The sequence below is a fragment of the Daldinia decipiens genome, assembly GCF_022478715.1.
Source record: "Daldinia decipiens strain CBS 113046 unplaced genomic scaffold F4813scaffold_15, whole genome shotgun sequence".
NCBI classification, from domain to species: Eukaryota; Fungi; Ascomycota; class Sordariomycetes; order Xylariales; family Hypoxylaceae; genus Daldinia; species Daldinia decipiens.
In genome coordinates, this window is record NW_026054558.1 from 4,882 (window position 1) to 24,750 (window position 19,869).

Genomic DNA, 19,869 nt, shown 5'->3' on the forward strand with positions numbered 1-19,869 from the left:
AGTATTAAAAAATTAAATAATTTAATAATTTATAAACAATTAAATTTAATAACTTATAATAAACTAAGTTTAATAATCCATAATTAACTAAGTTATTTAAAATAAAATATAAATATAAATATACTTAATTAATAAACTTTATAAAATTTTAAATTATATAAAATTAATCTTATTAAAATATAATTAATTTAAATAAAATAACATTTTATAATTCCTTTAATATTTAATATTTTTAAATTTTAACATTATTAATAAATATATTAAATATTACTAAGACGTAATATAATATTAAAACTTTTAATTTAAATATTAATAAAATATACAATTATTCATTTATAAAAGATATTATTAATTAATCAATTAATAAAACTTATAAATCTTAAAAGGAAAAATTCGTTTTTAATATATATAAACATAAAAATTTAATAATTAATTTTATATTTTCATAATTAACAATATTATCGTTTATAACTATACTTTATAATAAAATTTCCTATAATTTTAGTAATAATTTTAAATTTAATTAAAATTATATAATTTTTATAAATAAATCCTTAAAAGATTAAAAAATTCTCAATAATAATAATAATATAAAATTTCGCAATAATAATATAATTACCATTTTATTTACCTAATAAATTATAATTATATACTCTTATTTTAATAATAATATGTCGTACGGTGCACGGGCCCCACAGCTGTAGGTATGGCGTAGCCGCCACACCGGCTATGGGTAGCCAAGGCGTTAACCACTTTTATTATATAAATATTAGCTATAAAAGGGATGTGTTTCTTATATCTTATATTAAAAAAAATAAACCTTTTAATAATATTTAAATTATTATATATATTTAAATAACATTAATAATTTTTTAACAATTATAAATTTAATTTGCGTTTAGGTTTTATTATAACTATATAATAATAAATGTAAATATTTATTTTATTCTTTTTTTTATTATAAAACTATTGGAATAATTACTTTATCTTTATATTATTATAATAAATTTATATAGTAAAAATTTATTTAAAACCATCTCCTTAACTCTTATAATCTTTTTGAATATTAAGTATAATTATTTATATTAGATATTAAGAATAAAATAAAATACCTTATAGTTTAATATTTAGGAATAGATAAATTCTGAAAAATACATACCTATCCTAGGCTTTATTAAATAGATTAAAGTTTTTACGTTAAAGATAATTAGGTAAAATAAAATAAATATATTTAAATAGGTTAAGGTTATTTACTAAGGCGGTAATATATTTCCTAAGAATATTAAAGATATTAATATTATAATCACAAATATTACCGCATTAAACAAAAGTTTTAATAAAGTTTTAAAATAATATACGATCATTTAAATAAAAAAATAACTAATATTTTAGTAATAAATTAAATATTATAATATATTTAAAAAATAGTTAAAAAAAATTATTATACCTATTATTTTAAAGTATATTAATAGCGATTTTATTTTGGTAGTTGATATCTTATATAAAATTAAAAAATATTTTTAATTTATTAATTTATTAATTATTATAAAGTTATAAAAAGATTATTATTACCATTTTTAACAGGTGTATACTAGGAAAATAAAACTAATTAAATGGTTTTTTTAGTGGTAAATGTTATATAGAAATGGGTATACTTATAAAATCCTAAAAATCGAAAAAAGTATAGTAATCTTAGATTTTTAAAGGGTAGTTAAAATATAATAAACTATTAATTAAATAATTAGGTAAATTAAAGAATTTATGGTTATAAAGTAAGTAGAAGAAATCCTTAAGCTGTTAAAGAAGTTTTTTCTACAATTCCTAACCGTTTTAAAAAATAATATAATATTCTAAAACTAATTTAGTAAATTAGAAGTATATTTTGTAAATATAGTAATTAATTTTGACTAATCCGAGTTATAAACAAAAAAAGGAGAAAGTTATAATTATTTATATTTTGAGAAAAATATAAATATTTATATATAAGCTCTTACTAATTATAAAACATTTTAATTTGTTATAATAAAAGTTATAAAGTGTTAATTAAAACAATTTTAATTTAATAAGGATAGGTGTAAAGTAATTAAAAAATAATATTAATTTTTTAAATAAAAAGTGGTTTAAATTTAAATCTAATTATAAAGATAAAAAGTTAGTATTAGGTTTAAGCCTAATGTTAGAAGAAATTAATCGGGTAATAATAATAAATTAGATTATCTAAAATACCTAATAATTATAATTATAATTAGCGAAGTAGGTATATAATATAAACCTATTTATAAGGTATACTTTATCTTAACTCGATTAAGGTATTATTTATTAATTGATTATATTGTATTAAATATTTACGATAGATTATATCTAATTAATAATAAGATTTTTTTAAAACTTAATATATAGGAGGAAATTAAAGATAGAAAAATAGTAAAAACTAAATTATTAATTTTACTAATTATTAAATAAGGTATTAAGGTTATAAAAAGGATATTTAATAATTTTAACAGATTTAATATACGAAATTTTATTTTAATTAACGTAATTATAATAAAAGGTTTTTATGTTAATATTATTTTAAAAATTATTTTTAGGGAGAAGGTTGGTGTATAATATTATGGAAAAATTTATACGTTAGAATATAGTATATAAAAAAAAATATAATTTTTAAATAATTAATTAAAAAATTTAATTTTTTATTTTTTAAATATAAATTATTTAAGATTTATTTATTATTTATTTATGTGTTAATTACTTTTATATTATATTATAATATAGCTAATCTTATAATTTATTTTGTATTAATTATAATGAAGAGGTTATTTAAGTTTTTATTAAAAAAATATTATAAATTTATGATATTTTAAATTAGGTTATTTAAAATTTAAGGTTTTAAAATCTTTTATAAATAACGTTAAAAAAATTAAAATTAAAGGGAAATCTATAATTAAATATAAAATATACGCTAAAACATTAGTTAAATATATAATCTTTAAAAGAAAATTAGAATATTTTTTCTTGTAACCATTTTAAAAAATATTTTAGGATTTATTTAATTTCTTTATAAAATATAATAAAATATTGTAAATATTAACCATATTAAATAAATATTTAAAACTTATTATAGTTTATATATTTTTTAATAAAATTTAAGATAATATTATATTGAAAATAAACCAAACGGATAGTTAAGTAAGTTATTAGTTTAGATTTAAGGTATGTAAGCTAAGATATAATAATAATACCTTAATATTTAATATTTAAAAAATAATTTAATATAATTAATAGGTATTTAAAAAGGGTTAAATTTAAAATTATTATTATTGGCGATTAAGGAATTAATTAATGAAATTAAGAGATTAGGTTAAGAACTTTAAATTAGGTTTATTAAAATATAATTAGGCGTTAATTTATTAAAAGAAATGTAGTTAGAATATATAAAAATAATAATTTATTTAATAAATTAAAACCTTAACTAAAAAATAGTTATAAATTATCAATTAAAATATTAAAAAATTAATTTTATTAATATTTTAAATAATATACCTTAGAAGTAGTTAAAATAATTATAAATAACCTAAAATTATATTAAGGTTATATATATGTTTATAGATGTAGGGTATATCTACTAAATCGTAATGTAGTTAATATAAAAGATAAGTAAGGAAAAAAAGTCTAATTAAAGATATATATAGGATATTTAATCGACTATAAGGTTATTAATATATATTATATATAAATCTTTTATTAAAAAAATTGTTTTTATAAAGGATGTTTAATTTAATAAAAAATTATTTTATAAATCCGTAATAAAGTTATAATTATTTTATGTAATAAAAGAAGAGTTTATATATATTGATAATATAAAATGTAAACTAAATGCTATTTTGTAAACTATATTAAATTGGTTTGATTTATGGAATAATAAACTTTTTATTCGTAATTTAATAATTGGTATAACCTAAAATAAAAAGAATAAATTAGCGTTAAAATTAAATTTAATAAAAGATTAATTAAAAAAAAATATTTTAACCTGCGTTTATAATATATTTAAATAAAATTAAGGTTAATATTTAAACCTAAAAAAGTTAATATAAACCGTAATTACAAATTTGTAATATTTAAAAAAATATTTAAATTAGGACAAATATTTATAAATATAAAAAGTACATCGCAAGGCGCTAAAATTATTTTTTCGGAAGGAAAAAGGTATATAAGATTAAGATCTACCACGATATAATTAACCGTAAAAATAACCTTGGATTTATTAATCTCCAAAAGGGCAAATATTCCGGTTACGAAAAAACGCTGTAAATATAATAAAATAGTATAGCTTAAGATATTATAAAGTAGTTAATAGGTAAAAGGTAAGGGCCTATTAAACAATAATAATAACGGAAATATAAATTTATTAATTATAACTTTAATTATTAGGAGGTATAGTTGAAACCAAATAGTTATATTTTATTTATATAAAATTTTAAATAAATTGTTTAATAAATTTTTAAAAACCTATTTATTTAATTAATAAAAAAAATTAAATCTAAATAAATAACGTAAATATATAATAATATACGCTGTTATAACAATTATATTATAACCGAAAAACGCTCTTAAACCCTAGGAAATAATATTTTAAAAACCTTTTTATAGGTTAGCATTAATAAAATTTAAATTTAAGTAATAAAAAGATTTAAATAGCCATTTTTTAAATAAATAATTTAAAAAAAACGCAAATGCCAAAATATTAATTATAATTAAAAAAAAACGTATAAAAAGTTATTAATATTAATAAAATATAATTAATACCGTTACTAATAAAATAAATATTTTTTTATAAATTTAATATTAATAATTATTTAATTATATATAAATTAAAAATAATAATAAAAGAAGATTTACAAGAAGTAAACTCACTTACTAACACATATATAACCACCTTTACAATAAGAATATTTAAAATTATAATAGTAATTGCAATATAATTTAATTTAAAAATTAACCAATACAATATAAAAAATGCATTTATTTACACATATTGGGAGGATAATAATCTTATATATATATAATTACTAAAAAAATATAAATAGCCAAATAAGTGCGCATAATTAGAAAGGATATTATATGGATTAAAAAACGCTCCTCTTTTATAATATAAAGAAGTAAAAAAAATCCTTACAGCTATAAAAATAGTAACTTCCCCAAAAAAGCCATATTTATTCTATTATCCTAATAAATTAATATACGTTATGGTATACGTAAATAATATATTAATAATCAATTATAAAATATATTAAAAAATAGTTGATATAATTATTAGCCTTATAAAAAGCGCCTAGGATATAAAAAATAAAAAATTAATAAAATGGTACCTAGGTATTAAAATAATATATAATCGCAAAAACAAAACAATTACCTTAAACTACAAAACATATATTAAAAAGATAATTAAAAAATATAATTTAGCCAATAATTTATATAGCTTAGCTATATTAATAATTATTATTAAATTATTTAAATATAATAGAATAATAAATAAAGAAATTATTAAAACCTATTAAAAATTAATTAGATTAATTTTTTATATAATTATTATAATATACCTCAAAATAGTATACGCAATATTATAGTTATTATACCACTTTAACAACTTAAAACTTTAATATATAAAAGTAATTTACTAAATAATTAAATATTTATATATTAAGTAAAAGTTTTATATTAAATATAAAGGTGAAGATTCAAAATTTAAAATATTATTTATAGTTGGGAATATATTATTTATTAATAATAATAAGATTAAATATTTTTTTTAAAATTATATAATTTCTTTATTTGATGGATTAATAATATGGAAGATATTACGGCAAATAACCGTATCGATTTTAATTATAGATATTAAATTAATAGTAATAATAAAAATTGCGAAAAAAATAATAACCTTATAATATTTATTTAAAGATATTAAGTTAGATATAAATAAGTAATAAAATATTTTTAATAATAATTAATAAATAATACGGTTAATAATTGGGGAAAAAATTTTTAATATAAAATTATATTATGTAAATATATAAAATATATAATTACGCCAAGAATATGTAAAAGGCATATTTAACATAATTTATTTACCTACCAATTAAATATTAATTAATAGTTTAATAAAGAATCTTATAAAATAATAATTTAAGTATTTTAAAATATTATTAAATCTTTAATATAATATTATTATAATTAACAAAATAAATTTAATAATCGATAAAAAATTATTTAATTATTTAAATATTAAAAAAATCTTATTATAAAACCATTAAATTAAAATTATTAATATTATTAATAATAAACTATCCAATTATTTACGTTACCTTATTAAATAAGAAATAAATAAACTATAATCAAATCTATATAATAAAACAAATTAAATTAAATATGGTACAAAATTAATTAAAAAAACCTAACTCGTAAAATTTATAATAAGGCTCTTCTCCAATATTATTATTATTATTATTATTTTAATTTATAAATCTTTATTACTATTTACTAAACTATTTACCAAATCAGCCTAAATATTATTCCTTAAAGCTACCAAACTTATTAACTTTTCCTTATTTACTACAAAATCTATATCCATCCCTCCATCTTTATTATCCTCCATAAAATTACTTATACCATTATTTATATAACTTATATCACTACTTATATCTTCTATTATAATATTATTACTATTATCTTTACCGTTATTAATATAGTTAATACCTTTAAAAACCTTATTTAATTCCTTTTCCAATTCTTTTTCCAATTCTTTTTTACCAATATTTCAAACATCTAAAATAACTTTTCCTATAAAAAAATTAAATTTTAAACAAATAATATTAATTAATACCAAATTTTTTACAAATTTTTCTACTTTAAAAAAATATTAAAAAATCCTTAAAAAATCCCAAACCCTACGCTTAAAAACCTTAATCTATTCTTATTTACAACATTAACTTACCTTTATCCAAAATATAAAAAAAATTATATTTAAATAAAACCAACCTTATAAATAATTATAAACTAAATATACTATTCCTTAATTATATATAAATTAAAAAAAATTAATTAATATAATACATAAAAAAAAATATAAATATTTATAAAAACTTACACTTATAATTATTAAACATATAAATATAACACTTAAATAAATTCCCGCTATAATTATTATAACTAAAATCCTTTCAGCAATTAAAAAACTAACTTTAAAAGTAACAAAAATATATTTTATCCTTAAAAATAATATATTAAAATTTAACATAATAATATAAAATAATTTTTATAAAATTAATTAAACCACCAACTAAAAAAATACTTTATTCTAAGAAATAATTAACAAAAATAACCATAACCACAAATATAGTAAAAACTTACCTAATAAATTAACCAAAATAATAAAAATAACCAATACCAATAATAATATAATATAACATTTACTAACCTAAATTTTATAAAATTTACTATTAATATAACATTTTAAATCCCCAAAAAAAATCTAATAATTAATAATATATTAAAATCTAAACCTCCAATCTTATAAACCAATAAATTAATAACCTAATTAATAATCTTAATTTAAAAAACTAAAATATTAATTAACTATTCGGTATTATTATTAAAACCTACCATAAAATTTAAAAATAAAAACGTAACCATAAAATAACATAACTTAAAATAAATATAATACGTATTAACAATATTTAAAAACCAAAATTATAAAACTTTATTATAATAAAAAATTATAAAAAAATAATTAAAATAAAAAAAATTAGTTAAAATAAAAAAATAAAATTAAATATAAAACTAAATATAAAAAAAATTTATAAAAAAAATTATAAAAAAAATTTAAAAAAAACCCCATACTTATATAAATATTTAAATTAAATAATAATAAAACCATTTTTATAGCAATATAAATATTATTTATAATAAATCGAGAAATTTAATATATCGCTAAAATATTAATATAAATAAACCCCGAAAATATAAACAAACCCACTTTTTTTATATACATACAATTTTCATACAAATCGGAAAATATAATTTTATTTTTAACACAAATATAAACCCATACTCCAAAATACATAAACCCGTAAACTATAAATATAAATACCCTTACAACGCAATAACGTTATAATACTAATATACAGACCACCTTACAAAAAGTAAATACAAAAATATAAAATATAACCCTTACCTAAGGAATATATCGCACGATATACAAACCCCACAACCATAAATATAGCATAACCGCCACACCAGCTATAAACAACTAAGGCATTAGCCACTTTTATTATATAAACATTAATTATAAAAGGGATATCCTTTTTATATCTTATATTAAAAAAAATAGATTTTTTAATAATATTTAAATTATTATATATGCTCAAACAACACTAATAGCTTTTTAATATAATATTATAGAAAACATATATTTTTCTACTATTTTAAATACTTAATAAAACTTATAAATATTAATTACCCATTTAAGATTATATTCTTTAAATATCTTATTTAAATTCTTTATATATTATATTAGTTATAATTATTTATTATATTTAATATTAATTACTTTAAAAGTTTTAATATAAAATAATATTTATTATACTTAATCTTATAATAATTTTTATATTACGGGTAAAAAAATTATTCTTTTTAAAAATATAATAATTTCGAAAATATTATCTTTTTATTTACTTATATTAATAAAGTAAATTGGTTCCTTTTTATAAAAAGATTAAATAATTGTAAATCAATTATATTAAAAGATAAATTGGCAATAAAATAATAATTAATCGAAATATTAAAAAATAAATTAGTAACAAAATAATAACTAATCGATTATATCAAAAAATAAATTTACAATAAAATAATAATTAATTAAATATATCGAAAAATATGTTTAATTTAAAAAATTAAAATATACCAATCAATTTAATTAATAATTTTAAGAAGTTAAAACCTAATTCCACAATTTAAAAATTATAAAGTTATTAATTAAATAAAATTAAATCGTTAACAATTAAGTTATCGTTAATAAAGTTTTAAAATAAAGGTAATTTTTAAATAAGTTAATTAGGTTTAAAATCTTTAAAATCTTAAACGTTATAAAATTATTTCGTAATACTTATAGTATAAATCTTCGTAAAATAATCAATAAAATAAAAAAACTATAAAATAAATTAGTAATAATTTTTAAAATAAAAAATATAATATAATATTATATTAAAAGCTTAAAACCGTTAATAAAATAAAACTATTAAATATTAAAAATTATCATAAATAATTAAATTAAAATTTTATTAATAAAGAAAATAAGATCTTTTTAATTTATAAAAATAAAAAGAAATAAGCTAAATTAAACTATCTTATTTTATCTACGTTATCGTTATTGTGATCTTATCAAACGTATAATTTTTATTTTTAAAAAATTAAAATAATTTAAATCCGAAAATATAAATATATCAATAATAATAAATATAATTAAATAATTTTAAAAATATAAAAATATTTATTTAAAATAAAATTAATTAAAAGAAATTCGAAATTTATAAAAAGTATAAAAGGAATTATTCAATTTGATTTTATAAATATCTTTTCTTTTTTTAAATATTATTTTTAAGATTAAATTTAACTATATTAATTAAATAATAAAATAATATTTCTTTATTTTTTAATTATTTTATTAAACAATAATAAAAAAATTATTATATAATTATTATGTTACTTAAAAACAAAATATCTTATTAAATATAATTTAAAAAATTTATTTAAGGTTTATATTACACTAATTTAATAATTTTATAAAACAAAAATAATTTTAAAAATTAAAAACTTTTAAACCAATACGGTAACGTTTTAAAAAAATACCTTATTAAATATAAATAGTTATATCTTTTAAATAAATATTACTTAATTATAATTAATATTTTATAAAAATTTAAAAAACTTTCTTTAATAATAATAAATAAGGAAAAGACATTTTTTAATATTAAAACAATGTTATATATTATACCGGATTAAAATAATGGTTCGATTTAATTAAAATAATTAATATATTAATAAAAATAAATTTTTATAAATAATTTAATAATAATATCTTATATAAAAACATAATAAGTTACTTATACCAAATCCACACCATCGTTACGTAAATATAATAAAATCTTAAAAAATGCTATAAAATCCTTGTATATATCCCCGTAAAAAATATTTCAAAACTATTAAAATCAATAAAAATTTAATTATTAATTTTAAAAAATTTTCAATTAATATTATAAAAACATTAACAATATTAAAACTAATTTAAATAATATAATTATTAAAACATTAATAAATATTAATTTTTTAATAAAAGATATTAAAATTTACCAAAATACCAAAAACCTTATAACATTAATAATATAATAATAAAACGATATTAAAAGCTATAATTAATAATAATTAAAAGAATAAAAAATAACTAATAATATAATTTCGAAAATATATTATTAAACTTAAATAACGTAAATAATAATAAACTTAAATATATAATTATTTAAAAAATAATAATAATAATAATAATAGTAAAAAAATGAAATTAAACATTAAAATAATAAATTTATTAAAATAAAAAAGCATTTAATAACTTACATTATAATTAAATAAAAAAATAATTAATAATTAATAATAATAATAAATATAATAAAACTTTTATTAAAACTTAAAAATATAATTAACTTAAAAATGTAATTTAAACCTTAAACTTAATAAAACGTAAAAAAATCTCTATTGTAAACTTAATTAACTTATTGAAAAAATTTTATAAACTTATTTAAAAAGATCTGCAATTATATAATAATTAATAAAAAAAAGAAAATAATAACATTATAAAAGAAATTTAATTAAAAACTTAAGTAAAATAAGTTATATTATTAATATTAATTTTTAAAAAAAACTAAAATATAAGTACGTAAATTTAAAAAAGTTTAAATTTAATTATAATATAACTTTAATTAATAATAATATTATAAATAAATAATAAAAATATTATAACTTTTTTATAAAAAAAAGGTAATAATAAAATTACATAATAATAATATAAATAAAATAATTTAATTTTTTTATTAATATAACTTTAACTTTTTTACTTATAATAAATCTTAATATATTAATTCTTTTTTATTATATTAATATTTCTTTTAAATAAATAATATTAATAAAAAATAATAATTAATTTTATAATTATACGATAATCTTTTTTTAAAAAAATAATAATATTTAATAAATTTATAATAATTATGTAGGAAAGACCAGGTATGAGGTAATAATTAGGTAAGGATTAGGTGTACACCAATAAGCGTACGGCAAAGGAAAGGGAAGGAAACGAAATACACGGTACTGAAATGAGGCTATCACGATCTGTTGTTATCTGTTGTTAAGTTGTGTGTGTGTGGGTTAGCTTAAAAGGTAAACCCTTTTAGGCTTAGCCCCACGCACGTGGTGGCACGTGACTAAATTACATAATTGGCTATTCCCTATATTCCAACAAATTATAATTTAATTAATATAATAATAAAAGGTTTCGCAATTAATTATTTATAAAAAACTTTATTTTTATTAACATGAAAATATATATATATAATTAAATAATTTCTTTTTTAAACATTATAATATATTAATTTCATTATTATTACTTTATTATTTACATTATTATATTTTTATAATTTTAATAATAATAATAAATTAAAAAATAATTAAATAAATAATTAAATTAAATTATTTAATTAATTTTATAAATATCTTTATTTTTATTTAATTTAAAATTAAAATCATATTAAAGAATTATTAATATTGTTTAAGCATATATAATAACTTAAATATTATTAAAAGGTTTATTTTTTTTTAATATGGAATACGAAAAACGTATCTTTTTTATAGCTAATGTTTATATAATAAAAATAGCTAACGTTTTAACTATTTATAACCGGTATAATAATTATACCATATTTATAGCTATAAAACTTATGTATTATATAATATACCCTTTAAATAAAAACTATATCTTATATTTCTATACTTATTTTTTATAAAATAATTTATATATTAATATTATAATGTTATTATATTGTAAAAATATTTATATTTACAGTTTATAAATTTATATATTTTGGAATGTAAATTCGTGCTTATATTAAAAATGGGGCTGTATTTTCTAATCCGTATAAAAAATTATACGTACATAGAAAAAATAAGTTTGTTTATGTTTTCGAAACTTATTTATACTAATATTTTAATAATATATTAAATTTCTTAATTTATTATAAATAATATTTATATTGTTATAAAAACGGTTTTATTATTATTTAACCTAAATATTTATATAAATATAAAATCTTTTCCTAAAATTTTTCTTATAATTTTTCTTTTATAACCTTTTCTTATATTCAATTTTATATTTAATTTTACTTTTTTATTTTAATTATTTCTTTTATATTTTAATTATTTTTTTATAATACCTTATTACAATAAGGTTTTACAATTTTAGCTTTTAAATATTGTTAACGCATATTATATTTACTTTAAATTATGCTATTTTATAACCGCGCTTTTATTTTTAAATTTTATAATAAGTCCCAATAATAATATTAAATAGTTAATTAATTTTTTAATTTTTTAAATTAAAATTATTAATTAAATTACTAATTTATTAGTTTATAATATTGGAGGTTTAAATTTCGATATATTATTAATTATTAAATTTTTTTTTTAAAATTTAAAACGTTACGTTAATAATAAGTTTTATAAAACTTAAACCGGTAAGTACCGTATTATGTTACTATTAATATTAACTACCTTTATTGCCTTAGTTGGTTTATTAAATAAATTTTTATTATATCCGTAATTATAACTACCTTTGTTAACCACCTTTTAAAATAAAATATTTTTTAATTAATGGTTTAATTAATTTCGTAAAGATTACCTTGCGTTATTATATTAAATTTTAACATATTATTTTTAAAAATAAAATATACCTTTATTACTTCCAAAACTAATTTTTTAACCGCCGGAAAGATCTTAATTACAATAATTATAATAAAAACTTATTTAAATATTATATTTATATATTTAATAATTATAAGTATAAACTTTTATAAATATTTATATTTTTTTTATTTATTATATTAATTAATCCTTTTTAATTTATATATAATTAAGGAATGGTATACCTAACTTATAACTACCTATAAAATTAATTTTATTTAAATATAATTTCTTTTATATTTTAGATAAAAATAAGTTAATATTATAAACAAAAATAAATTAAAGTTTTTAGGCGTAAAACTTAGGGTTTTTTAAAAAAGTTTTAATATTTTTTTAAGGTAAAAGAATTTATGGAAGATTTAATATTAATTAACGCTATTTACTTAAAACTTAACTCTTTTATAAAAAGATTATTTTAAATATTTAAAATGTTAATAAAGAAGAATTGGAAAAAAAATTAAAAAAAAAATTAAATAAAATTTTTAAAAATATTAACTGTATTAATAATGGTAAAAATAATAATAATAATATTATAATAAAAAACGTAAACAATAATATAAGTCATGTAAATAATAACATAAGTAATTTTATAAAAGATAATAAAAATAAAAAGATAAATATAAATTTCATAATAAATAAAAAAAAGCTAACAAATTTAATAATTTTAAAAAATAACGTTTAAACTAATCTAATAAATAATTCGGTAAATAATAATAAAAATCCTATAGGTTAAAATAATAATAGCAAAAGTAATATTAAAAAAGAACCTTATTATAAATTTTATAAATTAAGTTTTTTTAATTAATTTCATATTATACCCGGCTTAATTTATTTTATTATATAAATTTAATTATAATTTACCTATCTCTTACTTAATAAAGTAACGTAAGTAATTAAATAATTTACTATTAATAATATTAATAATTTTAATTTAATAACTTTATAATAAAATCTTTTCGATATTTAAATAACTAAATAATTTTTTTATTAATTATTAAATTTATTTTATTAATTATAATAATATTATACTAAAAATTTAATAATATTTTAAAATATTTAAATTATTATTTTATAAGATTTTTTATTAAATTATTAACTAATATTTAATTAATAAATAAATAAATTATATTAAATATACCTTTTATATATCTTTAACATAACCATATATTTTATATATTTATATAACGTAACTTTATATTAATCTTTTTTTTTCTTTAATTATTAATTATATTATTTATTAATTATTATTAAAAACATTCTATTATTTACTTATATCTAATTTAATATCTTTAAATAAACATTATAAAACTATCATTTTTTTTATAATTTTTATTATTATTATTAATTTAATTTTTATAATTAAAATTAATACAATTATTTATTATATAATTTTTTATTTAATAAATTAATAATATAAAAAACGTTATAACTTTAAAAAAACATTTAATTTTATTATTATTAATAAATAATATATTTTAATTATAAATAACATTTTAAATCTTAAATTTCTACCTCTATATTTAATATAAAATCTTTACTTAATATATAAATACCTAATTATTTAATAAATTATTTTTATATATTAAGATTTTAAATTATTAAAATAATATAATAATTATAATATTATATATATTACTTTAAAATATATTATAATAATTATATAAAAAATTAATTCAATTAATTTTTAATAAATTTTAATAATTTCTTTACTTACTACTTTATTATATTTAAATAATTTAATAATAATTATTAATATAATTAAACTATATAAATTATTAACTAAATTATATTTTTCGATTATTTTTTTAATATATACCTTATAATTTAAAGTAATTGTTTTATTTTTATAATTACATATTATTTTAATATTTAAATATTATTTTATTAATCTTTTATTTTTTATATCTTAAACATTTTTTATAAAATTAATAATTATAATAATTATCTTTTAATATACTTTATAATTAATTATTAATATATTATTTACATATACCATAATATATATTAATTTATTAAAATAATAAAATAAATATAACTTTTTTATAAAAACTATCATTTTTATAGCTATAAAAGTTTTTTTTATTTTTTTATATTATAAGAAAAAAGTATTCCTTAACTTATATAACACTTTTTCTAATTATATATATTTATTTGGCTATTTATATCTGTTGGTAGGTACGTACGTAAATAGGAATAACAATAATAACGATAAAGCAATAGCAAGTAAATCAATGGTGTTGAGACTGGTGTATTGAGATGTCTAAGGAGGGAAGAATCTATCTGAGGCTAGCTAGGTATAGCATGTTCTTATATTCCAATAATAGTGGATACCCGACCCCTTTATCCAGTAAAGTCGGGTATCTTATCTCTTCCTTCCTTATCTACGATAAGGGCACCTTATCATCAGTAAGGTGCCTTTATGTCAGTGTCACACGACCATCAATACTTTATTAATATTAATAACTTTTTATATTTTTTTTTAATTATAACTAATATTTTAATATTTACGTTTTTTTTAAATTATTTATTTAAAAAATAACTATTTAAATTCTTTTATTATTTAAATTTAAATTTTATTAGCATTAATTTATAAAAAGATTTTTAAAATATTATTTCTTAAAATTTAAAAGCATTTTTTAGTTATAATATAATTATTATAATAATATATATTATTATATATTTATATTATTTATTTAAATATAATTTCTTTTATTAATTAAATAAATAAATTTCTAAAAATTTACTAAATAATTTATTTAAAATTTTATATAAATAAAATATAACCATTTAATTTTAATTATACCCTTTAATAATTAAAATTATAATTAATAAATTTATATTTTTATTATTATTATTATTTAATAAACTTTTATTTTTTATTTATTAATTATTTTATTATATTTATAACGTTTTTTTATAACTAAAATATTTGCCTTTTTAAAAATTAATAAATTGAAAATTATTTTTACAATTAATTATATTATAATAGATTTTAATTCTATACGCCTTCTTCCTTTTAAAAAAATAATTTTAACGCTTTATAATACACTTCCTATACCTATAAACGTTTACCTTAACTTAAATATTTTTTTTAAATATTATAAATTTATAATTACAATTTATATTAATTTTTTTAAATTTAAATATTAACCTTAATTTCATTTAAATATATTATAAATATAAATTAAAAACTTCCTTTTTTAATTAATTTTTTATTAAGTTTAATTCTAACGCTAATTTATTCCCTTTATCCTAAATTATATTAATTATTAAATTGTAAATAAAAAATTTATTATTTTATAAATTAAGTTAATTTAATATAATTTACAAAATAATATTTAACTTACATTTTATATTATCAATATATATAAATTTTTTTTATTACAAATTTATAAAATAATTTTTTATTAAATTAAATATTTTTTATAAAAATAATTTTTTAATAAAAAATCTATATACAATATATATTAATAATTTTATAATTAATTAAATATTTTATATATACTTTTAATTAAACTTTTTATTTTTATTTATTTTTTATATTAATTATATTATAATTTAATAAATATACTTTACATTTATAAATATATATATAACCTTAATATAATTTTAAATTATTTATAATTACTTTAACCATTTTTAAAATATACTATTTAAAATATTAATAAAATTAATTTTTTAATATTTTAATTAATAACTTATAACCGTTTTTTAATTAAAATTTTAATTTATTAAATAAATTACCACTTCCACACATTTTAATTATATTTCTTTTAATAAATTAACGCCTAATTATATTTTAATAAATTTAATTTAAAATTTTTAACCTAATTTTTTAATTTTATTAATTAATTCCTTAATCGTTAATAATAATAATTTTAAATTTAATTTTTTTAAAATATTTATTAATTATATTAAATTATCCTTTAAATATTAAATATTAAAATATTATTATTATACTTTAACTCATATATTTTAAATTTAAACTAACAACTTACCTAATTATTTATTTAATTTATTCTTAATATAACATTATTTTAAATTTTATTAAAAAATATATAAATTATAATAAATTTTAAATATTAATTATATTAAATAAATATTTAAAATATTTTATTATATTTTATAAAAAAAATTAAATAAATCTTAAAATATCTTTTAAAATAATTATAAAAAAATATTTTAATCTTTTTTTAAAAATTACATATTTAACTAACGCTTTAGCGTATATTTTATATTTAATTATAGATTTTCCCTTAATTTTAATTTTTTTAATATTATTTATAAAAGATTTTAAAGTTTTAAATTTTAAATAAATTAATTTAAAATATTATAAATTTACTATATTTTCTTTTTTTAATAAAAATTTAAATAATCTTTTTATTATAATTAATACAAAATAAATTATAAAATTAATTATAATATAATATAATATAAAGGTAATTAATATATAAATAAATAATAAATAAATTTTAAATAATTTATATTTAAGGAATAAAAAATTAAATTTTTTAATTAATTATTTAAAAACTATATTTTTTTTTATATATTATATTTTAGCGTATAGATTTCTTTACAATATTATATACCAATTTTTTTTCTAAAAATAATTTTCGAAATAATATTAATATAAAAATCTTTTACTATAATTATATTAATTAAAATTATTAAATATTCTTTTATAATCTTAATACTTTATTTAATAATTAATAAAACTAATAATCCAATTTCTACTATTTTTCCATCTTTAACTTCTTCCCATATATTAAATTTTAAAAAATTTTTATTATTAATTAAATATAATTTACTACAAATATTTAATATAATATAATCAACTAATAAATAATATTTTAATTAAACCAAAATAAAATATATCTTGTAAATAAATTTATATTATATATTTATTTTATTAATTATAATTATGACTATTAAATATTTTAAATAATTTAATCTATTATTATTATTTAATTAATTTTCTTTAACATTAAACTTAAACTTAATATTAATTTTTTACCTTTATAATTAAATTTAAATTTAAAACATTTTCTATTTAAAAAATTAATATTATTTTTTAATTACTTTACATTTATTTTTATTAAATTAAAATTATTTTAATTAAAATTTTATAACTTTTATTATAATAAATTAAAATATCTTATAATTAATAAAAATCCATATATAAATATCCATATTTTTCTTAAAATATAAATAATTATAACCTTTTCCTTTCCTTACCTATAACTTAAATTAATTAAAATCAATTACTATATTTATAAAATATACTTTTAATTTATTAAACTAATTTTAAAATATTATATTATTTTCCAAAATAATTAAAAGTTATAAAAATTTTTTTTAATAATTTAAAATTTTTTTCTATTTATTTTATAACTATAAATTTTTTAATTTACTTAATCGCTTAATTAATAATTTATTATACTTTAATTACTTTTAAAAAATCCAAAATTACTATATTTTTTTCAATTTTTAAAATCTTATAAATATACCTGTTTTTATATAATATTTATTATTAAAAAAACTATTTAATTAATTTTATCTTCTTAGTATATACCTATTAAAAATAATAATAATAATTTTCTTATAACTTTATAATAATTAATAAATTAATAAATTAAAAATATACTTTAATTTTATATAAAATATTAATTATTAAAATAAAATTATTATTAATACATTTTAAAATAATAAATATAATAATTTCTTTTTTAACTATTTTTTTTAAATATATTATAACATTTAACTTATTGCTAAAATATTAATTATCTCTTTCGTTTAAATAACCATATCTTACTTTAAAATCTTATTAAAATTTTTATTAAATATAATAATATTTAAAATCGTAATATTAATATTTTTAATATTTTTAAAAAATACGCCACTGTCTTAACAAATAACCTTAACCTACTTAAATACATCTATTTCGTTTTATCTAACTATTTCCAATATAAAAATTTTAATCCGTTTAATAAAACCTAAAATAAATACATATTTTTTAAAATTTATTTATTCCCAAATATTAAATTATAAAATATTTTACTTTATTTCTAATATTTAATATAAATAATTATACTTAATATTTAAAAAAAATTATAAAAATTATAAAAATAACTTTAAACAAATTTTTACTATATAAATCCATTATAATAATATAAAAATAAAATAATTATTCTAATAATTTTATAATAAAAAAAAATAAAATAAATATTTACATTTATTACTATATAATTATAATAAAATCTAAACGTAAACCAGATTTATAATTATTAAAAAATTATTAATATTATTTAAATATATATAATAATTTAAATATTATTAAAAAATTTATCTTTTTTTAATATAAGATATAAGAAATGCATCCCTTTTATAATTAATATTTACATAATAAAAATAACTAACGCCTTAACTACCCACAACCGATATAGCAGCTACGCCACACCCACAGCTATAAAGCCCATACACCATACAACAAATCATTAATAAAAAATTAATTTACTAAAATATAGGAAATAGTTAATTATATAAGCTAGTCACGTGCCACAACCTATATGGGGTTAAGATTAAAAGGGTTTACCTTTTAAATTAACTTACATATACATAACTTAATAATAAACAATAATAAATCGTGATAGCCTCATTTTAATACCGTGTGTTTCCTTTCCTTTTTACGTATGTTTATTAATATACATTTAATCTTTACCTTATTATTACCTTTACCTGGTCTTTTTAAATAATTAAATTAAATGAAAGTTAATAAAATTAATTAATTTTTTTAAAAATCTTTTTATAAAAAACATA